Raw genomic sequence first — 12,586 nt, 5'->3', positions numbered from 1 at the left:
GTGCTGTCACACCTGTAAGTAGGTGAATTGTGTAACCCCTGTGGATTTCTCTATTAAAGGCAGAAAAACTTACTCCATAACTTTCTCAGTGTCCCTGAATTATTGGGCTGTGTCTGGTAAGTCAATGGACCTGCAGGACCAGGGATATTCAAATGGATCTCAGCTTGTGGGACCCTGTCCCTGCCTCCTCACTGTTTATTTTCTTCTCTCCTTGCAGAGATGTGTGAATTCAGCTCTTCCCCAGGGAAACAGCCAGAGCTGGTGCTGGGCTGTGGGGATTTCTCTTTTCACTCAGGGGCTGGGACAATCCTTTAAAATACAAGAACTGTACTTGATGTTTCTTGCTCCATTATCAATTTTGAGCTGTTAATCTTTTCTGTTTATGACACTGTTGTGACCCCCATGCTGGATGATGTTCTTTCTTTTATCCTTTCACTAGAATTTCTTTCTGTTTGGCATAAACAAGCATTTTATGGACAACCCCAATCCACTGATTGATAGATGTCTGTCCAAATCGTCAGGAGATCATACCTGGTGTTCTGGTGCATAAATATATATCTATTTCATTGCAAAGTGGTTTGCTGCCACAGACAAGAGCCTGCCATCAGCACACCCCACAGCCTGACACTGAGGTCAGTCCAGCACATTCCAGAACCTGATTGCCTGTGTGAGAAATGTTGATTGAAATTTTTGCAATTAAGCAGGAGAAGGAAGAAAAGCCAGATTTAGCTCACAGTTGCTAAGAATGTTCTAACTCTGGAGCTTGATCTCCTGCAAGGAAGCAGAGCTGTTCCACCCATTCTCTGCTCCAGAATTCATCTGTATTTGCTTCCACATTTTCTCTGCTTTTAAGTGCTGAAAGTGAATTGTTCCACTTTGGAGTATTTTGTTTCTCATAACTATTGTTTGTTTCAGCAAAGTGAGGCCGACTAAATTTTGTGTTAATGTTTTGATTTCTGTACACTGGTTGCAACTCAAACAGAAAATCAGTTATTGAATGCAATTTTCACTCAGCCAAAAAAGGAGTTCCTTTATATTCTGACTTTGCATGGTGCCAGGAGGGGGATAAAGGAAAATGCCAGAAATGTGGTTATTGGAAGCTTTTTTTTTTCATGCTGTTAGCATTGACTGATTGTGCATTTTGGGGTGCATTGGGTTTTGGTTTGTTTTATTGCCTGCTCTTTTTAAAGCCAGTTATTTTTAAACTAGATTGTATAACAGTACTTCAGTGTTTTCTAAACTTGAATAAAACTTCCCTTTAGAGTCAGCAGTTTTTACCAGTAACTTTTACAGTAAATGAAATAATTGTGAGCAGTTTCCTCGGAAGTTTCATGTTGGGGTTTTGTTTTTTTGTGCAGTGGCCCTTGCTGTAGCTGCTGTCCAAGGAGATCCTGTTTGCCCTGCTGGTGGAATGGGTTCTGTACAAACATCCAGGGAAGGCTGAAACCCTGCTGGGAGGAACTTAGCTAACACTTGAGTGTCTTCAGCCACAGAGCAACATCACTCCAAAATCCATCATGGTCTGCTACAGCTGAATCTTTCCAATTTGCCTAAGGGCAAATCAACAGTCCTAGTGCTAATGTACATCTGTTAAGAGCTGTAAGAACAGCAGAGGCTGTGAAACTCTGTGGCTGAAATACCAAATGGTGATTACTCCTGTAATGTGTTTTGTGACTCTTTGGAAGCTGTCAAAAAACCCCATGAATGATGCAGCATGTTAATCTGCTTCAGCAAAGTGTTGCTGTGTGCAACCCAGTGTATGCTGGGGGGGAAGATAAATGAGAAAATGCACATAAACAGTGGAGGGAGGAGATCCCACAGATATATGTCTGTGGGTCTGTGGGAGTGGATTGAGGGCTGGAAGGTGAGTGAATAATCTAAGATAGGGAAAAGTAAAAATGAAAAAAAAAAGTACAAAGAAAATAAAAGAAGGATGTCATGGTAGTTATTTACTAAAAGTCCTTTTTGCTGTTTTAAGCTAAAAGCACAGACAGGTTGATTCCAGTGTTTTATCTAAAATAGCAATATTCCCCTTGAATGGGAAATGTCACGCTTGAGCTTGTGCTGCCAATCTTTAAATTTCCCCTTGTGCCATTTTGATGATGATATATTAGCAGTACCTTAACTTAAACACCTCATGGTGCCTTCTTCTAGCAGCCCAAACACAAAAGAATTTGTTTTCAGCAATTTTCTGTCCATGCAGAAGCTGCTGGTGCTTTCCCACAGCCAGGTACTGAAGTTTAGAGAAGCTGTCACTTCCAGAGATGGGTAGAGAGAGCTCTGTGGTATTTCCATGGGGTTTCTCAGGTGTGGGCTAAACATTCATAGTGCTGCAGAAAACAGGCACCGAGGTTGTGCTTCTGCATTTTAGCCTGGGTCTCTGGAGATGTGGTTTTCATTTTTCAAAGTGGAGAAAAAAGTAATTTTTGTTTGGTTTTTTTTCCCCCACCTCCCCCCTGCCCCATTCAAGTCGCAGAAGTGACATGCAAACATGTCTGTGATGACTGAAATGTTTTAGTGGGTGGAACACCTCCAGGATTCCAACCTATAATTAGTGAGAAAGTTCTTTCTTTTTTCCTTTTTCTTTTTCTTTTTTTTTTTTTTTTTCCTGTGAACTATTCTGCCTGTTTTTCTAGGGGTTAATTTCTTCTGTAGGCAATCAAGAATATTTAATTTTGACGAAATATATTACTCCAGCTGTAAAACTGTATTGTGCTCTCGCTGCACATCGTGGTTCAAGAGACAATTATGTTTCATTTGGTTCATTCTTTTATCACAATAGACTTTGATGTGCACAGGCGTGGAATACTCGATAGCTGAGCAGCCATAGGATGCTGGATTCATCCAGATCAATTGCTAATGCTTTTCCTGTTAATTCAGGAATCTTGCTGGGCTCACTATAAATGCTCCTGTAGAAAGAAATTTCCTTCTGCTCTGTGTGAAGTTAGGTAACATTTCAATTTGCACTTGGCACAGCTTCTGACTTGATGAGGATTCCTTACACATCCCGGTTTTACTGTACATTGCTATAATTAAGGCAGTTCTGATTATAAAACTGGGATCCATATTGAATTGGTATCCAGATTTTCAGATTTCCTGGAATCACAGCAAATGCATATCCAGCTAAAATAAGCCCAAGTTGAACAGCCAGCCTGGAGAAGCAGAGACAGGATTTTCATGGATTAATGCAAGATATTCAGGATGGGTTTGTACTTCTCATGTTTGGCCAGCGTGACCTTTTCAGTGATTTGCAAGGATCCCTTTTGGCTTTGGTTCTGAGGCAGTGGCAGCTCTGAGAAGGAGAAGAGGGAGGACATGAGAGTTGGAGCCTCTGAAGATGCAGTAGCTCTCTCTTACCCACTGCTCACTGGACTGCTCACTCTGCTGGCTTCTCCACGGCTCCTTGAGTTTCTGTTCCCTGCTGAGTTACATAATGAACGTTCTCTGAACTCCCACACTTTCCACATGCCTTCCCACACGGCCTCTTTCTTCTGCTAAAAAGGGATGGCAGAATTCGAACTGGCTTGTGAAAGAGCTTTGCACAATGCTGCTGAATCACATCTCGAAATAGGAACAAATCTTTCAAATTCTCTTTGAAAAACAAAACAGAAAAGGGAAAAAAACCCACAAACAAACAATCCCCCCCCCCAAAAAAACCCAAAAAAGAAAGAAAAACCAAAAAGCCTAGCCCAAAATCAAACTGCAAAACACACACACACACAAAATACTCTCTCCCACCCTCCAAAAAAATGGACAAGGCATTGTGGAATGGTAAAGCTGAATAATCTCTTAATTCTTGCAGCACCATATAAAAGAAATCTTGTAGGTTGGGTAACTGCCATTATTACAGCAAAGATCTGTGACGTGGTTCCCATAGCTACCAAAGGTAACAGCTACTGCTGGCCAAGCTGGGCAGGTACTTGCTAGTCAGAAAAACGTGTGAAAATTCATTTTTCCAGTCAGTCTAGTAGTGAAATAGGACAATTTCAGATGACTCTGCTCATTCCTCCCTGCGTGGTTTACAGCTAGGCCTGAACGAAGGAGCTGAAGCCCATTTGCAAGAGCCTTGACTGTTTCCAGTTTCCAGTAGTTCTCATTTTGAGAATTGCCTTGGTCTTCTGAAGAATTCAGCATCTTTCTATTGCTGGGAATCAAGGCACAGTCATCTGACAGGAATGTATTTTATCACTAATTCCAAATATACTTAGAAAACCAGTGCAAATTCACATTTGAACTGACTCTCAAAGTGTGAAAGCTTATTAGAGCATGATTAAAGTGTAACAGGACCTTGCCAGACTGGAGTTGGAACCTGTAACCTTTTATTTGATGGATATTAATTTGCCAGGTGTTAGCAAAGTCTTGGGTGTCATAAGCATCATTTTTATTCGCAATTTTTCCAATTACAGGAAGTGCCTGATAGCAGGAGCGATTTTTTAGGGATGTTTTAGGGAAACCTGACATGTGAGAGAAGTGGAAGTTGGAAAGGAGCCCATGGGGGTTCTTGCAGACTCCAGCCTTGTTTGGTGGTCTTACCTTTTAGCCCAAGAGCTCTTTGTGGATTTTGGGAATTACAGTTGCCATTTTTCAAACTGAATTCCTTCTAGTTTCTTCCTTCTGAAAATCTTTAGGAAAAGTTCCTTATATTTTTGTCCTGATTTCAAGGTATTTTGAGGGGCTTAGCTTGGATCTGTTCTACTTCTTGTAACTTTCCAAATGTTCACCCCATGTTGACTAATCTTTTTCTTTATTAAAGTTTTCATTAAGTCTGTCACATTTGACAGCTGAATGTGTGTGGAAGAAAGGGGGCCTTTAAATCATACAGAACACACTTCTTTACAAACCATTTTATTTTCTAGCTCATGTGCAATGTGTAAAAAAATAGCTGCAACATCTCATTCCCCCCTTCATGGGCAGGCAAGGATTGCATCCCTACGATTTTCCTGCAAGTGACTAACATAAATGTCACTTGGATTTTGTTCCTGGACATTGTTTAATTCTGGTTGCTACTGATCTTTTTTTAGTACTTCAAGGGGTTTTGGTTGTGGGCTTTGTTGTTTATTTTTTCCTTCATTATGGTCTATTTTGCTTCATTCAGAGTTGAGAAACTGCTGCTGATGGTTTAGAAGAGTGCAGGGAGTTAAATCACGGTGGCTGAGTCACCCCCTGGCTACAGCTTAACGAGTTTACTCCAACCCAGAGTCCAATTATCCCCGTGTTTGTTATCAGCTGCAATGAGATGATGATAAGGAGAGCATGGCCCAGAGTGGGGGCACTGCTGATGTGCTGTGGTTTTATCCCAGCTGGCAGCTCAGCCCCACACTGGTGGGATGGGGAGAGCATCTGAAGGGTAAAGCTGAGAAAACTCGTGGGCTGAGATAAAGGCAGTTTACTAAGAAAAGCAAAAGCTGTGCTGGAGAGGAGAGAGAAACAAGGAAATCATTCCCTCCTTCCCACTGGCACCAGGTGCTCAGCAGCCCCAGCTCCATCACACTTGGCTGGTATTTGGGAGGAGAAATGCCATCACTGCCCTCCCCTTCCTCCTGCCCTGGCTCTCCCCTGACAGCCTTGGGCCACCTGTCCTGTCCACCCCGAGCCCACTGAGGAGCAGAAAAGCCTCTGCCCTGTGCAAGTGCTGCTCACTGATAACAAAAACATCCCTGTGTTATCCACAGTGCTTCCAGCACAAACCCAGAACACAGCCCTGTGCCCACCAATGAACAAAAAAAGTTACCTTTATCTCAATATGCCATCAGGGATGATAAGAGAAGCATCAAAAATATGTGAAATATGTTTTTTCATTTATTTTTTCTTTTTTAATTTAAGGTTTAAGTTTTCCTTTATCCTAGGTCTGTGTGGGGTTGTGTGTTATTGTTTCATTCAAATAAAAATCCCTACTCCTGTGTCAGACTAGGACAATTTTCTGCACCAGTTGTAAAAGATCTATAATATTCTACAACACTATCAAAAGCATAAATTTACCTAGAAAACTTTAATTTTGAGGCTCCATTGCTCTATTCACTTCTTTCCTTCCTAATACACAGATAATCCCAAAATTTTCCTAGAAATACACAGAATGTGATGGTCTTTTTATTCCTCGCTGGGTGCTTGTTTCCTTAGAGTCAGAATCCTGATTTCACCTGAACACAAAGGACTTTTCTCTGTTGCTTCAGGGCACTCTCAGCCCTAGAAAATCTGTGGTTTTCTGGGCAGGCTGACTCCTGGCTCCAGTGAGAAGAAAGTTCTCCCATCCCTGAGCCAGCACCAGGCGTTCTGCTGGCCAAGGTGCTTCATTCTCCTCCTGGCTGTTTCCTGAGCTGTTTCCTGAGCTGCACTGCACTATTTTACACACCAAATAGAGAAAGCTGCAGTAAGTAATAGGCAATTCCTAAACTTGTTAGCAGCGTCAGAAATTAAATTTCAGCCTATCGCTTGTAGTAGGCACAAGCTCTGTGCTCCAGCTCTGTGGTCTGTTCTGTCTGTTCTGCAGCTTCCTGAGGACAGCTGAAATTGCTGATTGGCTTGCCTCGATCTCCTGTGGTGCTGAGCTCCCTGTGCTGTCAGTCCTGGTGTCCCTCTGTCACCTCACACCCAGCACATCCTGTGGGATCAGCGTGGGATGCTCAAATGCTCAGGTGAACCCGTGTCTGGGGGAAGGACTGGTTTGGAATCCGTGCCATCAGCAAAGCTCTGATCTGCTCAGCGCCTCAAGCCTTCAAACTTGAGCATCTCTCTGCCTCAGGAGTGCTGCCAGAGAACACAGAGCTCAAACACTGCAGTTTTGCAGAGCTGAAACCACAGACAGAGAGGAGCACAGCCCTGCTGAGTGTCTCCCCCCCTGCCAAACAAGACATTTTAGTCACTATCTTGTCTCATTATCTCAGAAAACTCCTTGTACCGAGTGATGCAACCAGTCTGGACTAAATCTGGAGTGCTGAGATCCTCAGCACCAATCCTGTGCCCAAAGAGAGCAGCACTCTGCTACTGGAGCTGCTCTCTGAGGTAACAGCAGCTCTGCAATATCTGAGATTACTTCAAAAAGGAGAAGGGAATATGCTAATGCTTGTAGGTGCTGGGAGTTGAGAACATATTTGCACATGGAGGTGCTGATAATTTTGTTGAAATAAAGCCTAGAGTGGTATGAAATAATAGATTTTGAGAGTGTCTGGAAGGAAGGAGGAATAAGAAAGGAAAGTTTTTAAAACACACATTAGGAGTGTGAGTTTGTAAGGGCCCTGGTAATGTTGCCTGTGCTGGATCCTGTGGGGTTCTGAAGGAGTGAAAAGTGGATGCTTCAAAATAAATGTCCCTTTCTCCCTCTGTCTCTAGGATTGATATCAAGGCTTTACAGGCTCTTCACACAGTGCTGTGGCTGGTATTGTGCTGTACCTGTGTCATGTACTACATCAGAAAAATAAATAGATATATTTTTAATTTTTAGGTTAATATTTTTTTCCTTTTTTTCATCTGCACAGTTATGGTACCTCATGGACCCTCCATGACTAAATGTTACAAAAATGCTGCCTCTTTTCATGCCTTTCTCATGTGTCAGTGAAAACCACTGAATGAATGGTACTGTGAAGTTGTGGCAAAATACAATAAAGCAGTCAGTATCATGATAGAAATTCTCATCTCCGTGCTTAACTAATCCATTTCATGCTGAGAAATAGTTTTCTCTTAGTCCATGAACATTTCATGGGGTTTTTAACCTACTTTCAGGAGCTACTTCAGGTGGAGGACAGGCTTGCCTGCATTGCTGTGTATTTTGGGAAGGGAGGCTGGGAGCTGTGCTCTGCTCCCAGGCCAGTGCTAAAAGCTCCTGAGGACAGATAAAACACCACACCATGTGGAATTTGGCCTCTTTGCCCACTCCAACACAGTGCCAGCACCTGTCCCCAGGTAATTTTGCTCTCTGCCCAGCTGATATTCTTGTGATAATGACTAAAGCCCTAAGGTAAAGATATTTAATGATGCAAAGCTTTGAAGTTGTTGTGGTTTCCCCCTTGTCATGGTTGCAAAGCTCTCCATCACAAAGATGAAAGGTGTGGAATCAATGCCAGAAATATATAGTTAATATGTTGACAAATACTTCAAGCTCTATACAGTCTGCAGAAGGAATCATAAATTTTATTATGGACTGTCAGGCCACCATATCAAGAAAAAAAACAGGCTGTTTCTTTTACCCTTGGTCTGCTGAAATCATTAGTGGATATTTTATGTGGTCTCTTTGTCTGTCTTACAACAATCAAACCAAAATCCCAAATCATACTGATTTGAATTTGATACATTCTAAGGAAGAGGACAGAAATGGAAACAAAGCTGAAATCTGAGGGGCACCAAAACTTCTCGTGAGGAAATTGTGCAGCTGTGCTTAGGAAGGTCTTTAAATATTTTGTATTCTATAGTCATGCCTTTAATGGAGACTTCAGATTCTTTGATAATCCTTTTTTTTTTTTGTTTCATAGCTGCCTTTTGAAAAGATTCTGACTTAGCCCTTGCACCTCTAAACTGGGCTTAGTAAAACCCTGGCAAAACAAAGCTGAGGCTGTAGGCATCGGCCCAAATGAAGCGTTAGCCCCGATGCCTCCTTTCAAGGATGGAATCAGAATGTTAACCAACAATAGGGATTCCTTCCCTGTGCCAAAGGAATTCTGTTTCTTTTTTTCCTTATGACAGGCTGTCAAGAGAGTTCTCAGTGCTCTGCCTTCCCTGAAGGATCCCAGGAGCATCCCCAGGTAGCTGGGCTGCTGCACAGCTCGCAGTCAGCTCTGCTCCCTGCTCCTTACTCGCTGCTGTGCTTCCACTTAAGCAGCATTTTCATCAGCCTTTGGTGCTACCTGCAAGAGAGAAAATTGGATTTGTTATTTTCTGCACAAATAGGATGGAGTCAGCTGTTACCTGCGTGAAGTCTCAGGCTGATTTCCACCCACTGTCAACACTCTGTGTCTTTCTAAGTCCTGTCTGAATTATGCTGGTATGAAAGCACCAGGAGAGCAGCTAGACTGGGCAGGAGTGCTAGAACTGCATAAATAAATATAAGAATATTTTAGATTAATAATTCAGCAGAGATATTGATGTGGGTTAGTAATCTTTGGTGTGTCTAAATTACTAGTTTTAAAATTATCACGCTGTTCTAGTCAGGTACTTTAAAACTTAAACCACTTTACTCCCCGGGCTCTGGAAGTTTTTACAGTCCCTGCAAGATCCTCCTGCCTGTTGACATTGATCTCATGATAGAATTCAAACTTTTCTCTTTTTTCCCCCCACCAACACTTCATATGGAAGCTATGAAGTAATTCAGCAAGTAATTGATTAAGGAAATGTCAGGTTTTACATGCATTGTCAGCTGATTTTAGATGTACCAGCAATATCTATCAAAGGTGATAGTGGAAGGAAAAGGTGTTTTGTTGGAGACAAGTGTTCAAGTGTTCAGTGGTGAGAGGATGTACTGCTTAAATTTGTGTCTCTTTTAGACTTCATAGGCTGTAGGAGAGACTCCAGTTTTATAAAACTCCGTGGTGCTGCTGAATTTTGATATAACAAAGCTGTTACAACTTTCTTAAGGCTAGACAGAAAAAAAAGAGAGTGCTTCTTTTGCACAGCATAATGGTCTGCTGATGACTTTTTTAATGGGGATCTTGGAATAAGCAAAACCAATTTTTGTCTCCAGTAGCTATCTGAGCACTTGCAGGAAAACATATCTTGTAGTTACACATAAACACTATTTTAAAAACTACATTAGCCTTACGAGAGAAAATAGAATTTGTAATTGTTATCTCTTACAGAGCATATGGAGGAACACAGCATCTTGCAGGATTATTGTTCCAGAGTACAAAAATGTGAATTTCTTTGTGATCCTTTGAACACAGACTGTGTCAAAGGTGCTGCTGCTCCATAGCTTTTCCCAGATGCAGATAAATTCATCCTGCCTGCGCCTCAGCCTCAGCAGTCTCCAGTAGCTCAGTGCATCTGTGTGTGTATAATTCCTCCTCCCTAGGGGCAGGCAAGGGGCACAAATCTCTGTTTTGAGATCATCTAGGAGCAGAACCTCCAGCCCAAGCCCCTCTGCTGCTGCTGTGTCACTCAGGGGTGCTGGCAGCAGTGACAGAGCACAGGGAGCGACTGGAGGGGCTGATGACACCTCCCTCCCCTGGCAGTGGCTCTGGGGGCTGCTGGCTGTCACTGCTGCAGATTCCTGTCCCTGCTGGGTGCTGCTTTGGGAACACAGCCCAGCCCTTGAGCTGTCCCAGCTCAGCTGGGCTCCTGGAGCTGTACCTGGTCTGCTGGAGGTACCCTGCTCCCTCCTCGGAGAGCACGGAGCACATCCTTGACTGCAGCTGTTGTAAACTGCTCCAAGCTTTGCCAGAATCTGTCTCCAAATCCATGATTTTCCTCCCCTCTGGGCTCTGTAACGAATTCATCCTGACTGTTCCTCCTTCTTCTACTGGTACAGTAACCTTCTACTGAGTAGCTTGGGAGCAGAGTGGGAAGAGCCGTCTCCCAGTGTAACCTCAGCTCTAATTCCATATCCTCGTCGGATGGACAGAGCAGAGTCCAGGGCTTGTTTGGGGGCTGGGGAAAAGCAGGAAATTGTCATCTGGAGTCAGCACCATTCTTCTTGTCTCCAGACTGAATTTTCTGATCAGCTTTAAGAAATTTTGTGTTTTCCCCACCTCTGGTTTTCTGAATATTCCATAGCTGGTGACACTGTGTCTGCGCTGGCAGATCCAGCGCCAGGAGGAGCGGGGCCCTCGGGATGTGAAGGAGTGTCTGACAGGATGGGTGTTCCTTGGAATGCTCCTGAGAGATGTTTCTCAAACATTTCTAGGGGAGGAGGAGTAAGGAACTCTGTTTGTCTCGCTGATTTCCCCGGCTGCTTTCTAGATTTCAACCCTAATACAATCCATCTCTGTGCAGATTTTTGAACGTCAGTTTCTAGCCAAGGTTGTCATGGAATTTACATCTGGAACTTGGAGCTGAGCTCTGAAAGTCTGACAAGTTTTATGAACCAGCTTTGCAGACCTGTGAAGTTTTTCTTGGCTAACATGCATTTTCTTCTATGTGAGAGAGAGGAGGCTGCCTCCTCCAGTCCTTTTTTTTTTTTAATGATTTTTTTCCTCTTAGATGAGACTGAAGAACTGGGTAAATGACAGATTTCAAAGTGATTTTTACAGACCTTATTTCTTTACATTTATTCTGTTTTGGATTTCACTCAGAGGTAGCTCTCTCCCAAATTTGCAATGCCTGTGTTAGGATGCTGCTGCACACGGATTTTGGATGGAGAGTCTGAAGAAGCCTCAAAGGAATAATAAGGTGAAGGAGCCCATTTTAGAGACCATTGTGTATAAGAGGATTTTACTTTTTTCCCCAACCATTCTCCACTTCTGCTAATGTTTTAATGGGGAAGTGCTGGGGAAAAATGATGACAAATAGAGGAAAACTGGAATGCTTAAGTATTTAATAAAACAGCAGAAATATATGAAGATCTAAATCTCTTCCTAAGGAAGACCTAATCCAAATAATTTATTAAAGTTAAGTCTCATGATTGCTTCCTCCTTCATTGCTCCCAATCAATTATTTGCCTTATAAGAAGGCATTGGTGGAACTTCTCACTACTAAGTTAAGCAAAACTTATTAAAAAACAGCCTTTTCCCCATGCTTCTGCCATTTAACAATACACATCTTTATCAATAATCAAAATTTTTCCTTGGGATTTTTGCTGTATATTATTTCTTCCAAATCTTAGAAAAAATGAGAAGTGCAAAACAACAGTTTAGGAGAGCATGGAGGGTTTGTTTCTTCATTGAGTTATTTTTTTAGAAGCTGTAGTGTTTCCTGCATATATTGTGTTTGTGTTTCTTCAAATTCAGCCTCAACCTTAAAAGTTCCAATGTTCTCCATTTTTAATTTTGGTCTTGATCTGAGTTTTCATTTTAAAATCCCCGTTCCACTTGCCTGCTCTAAAGCTCTGTCTGCGAGTTTAAAGTGCAATGTGTTTCAATGTAGGATATTTTAGCCTGAAATTTCATTTAACAATTAGCATTTTCTAATGCTATTTTCTAACTGCAGGAGCCAGGCAGTCAGCCTGTCTGACTTGCAGCGACAATTTTCAAGACTAATGAAGCCAATTATAACGTCAGTATAAAACAAATTTAAAGCAAAAAGTCTCTAGATCCTATATGAAAGTTAATAAGCATTGATTACATTTTACCTTTTTTGTTTTACTTATCCACGTGCATTTCTGTTTGTGAACTCTGATTTTTTTCTTTAATGTTTTTGCTGGTCCCTACTGTAAAAATGAGCTAAAGATTGCTTTGGTATTCAGTTAAAAAAGGAACATAGTCCCAAATTATTTTTTCTATCAATGACCAGAACTTGTTGGCCACAGAAACACATCATACAAAGGGATCTTAGAATTTTAAAAGGAAATTTTAAAGTAAAATAATAAAAAAAAAATATCCAGCGAGGCATTGTTAAACCAAGTGAATCATAAGGCATATTAAGTTGCTAGATTAAAGAATATGAGATAAATTTTAATTTACAGTATGAAATTATAAAAGGTTTTACAACAGAGAGCATTTTAGCCCTA

At 41.8% G+C, this 12,586-nt stretch overlaps 1 long non-coding RNA gene across 1 annotated transcript; it reads left to right on the top strand.

Annotated features, from left to right (window-relative positions):
- The first annotated feature begins 3,886 nt into the window (after positions 1 to 3,886).
- On the top strand, positions 3,887 to 7,614 carry LOC111928762 (uncharacterized). The gene is made up of 3 exons (XR_002864283.2): positions 3,887 to 3,916; positions 6,171 to 6,367; positions 6,488 to 7,614. It is a non-coding gene; the product is annotated as an uncharacterized LOC111928762 (long non-coding RNA).
- Positions 7,615 to 12,586: the final 4,972 nt, after the last annotated feature.

The sequence above is a fragment of the Cyanistes caeruleus genome, chromosome 14 (assembly GCF_971803275.1).
Source record: "Cyanistes caeruleus chromosome 14, bCyaCae1.hap1.1, whole genome shotgun sequence".
Classification (NCBI taxonomy): Eukaryota; Metazoa; Chordata; class Aves; order Passeriformes; family Paridae; genus Cyanistes; species Cyanistes caeruleus.
This window is presented reverse-complemented; position numbering and strand designations above follow the sequence as displayed.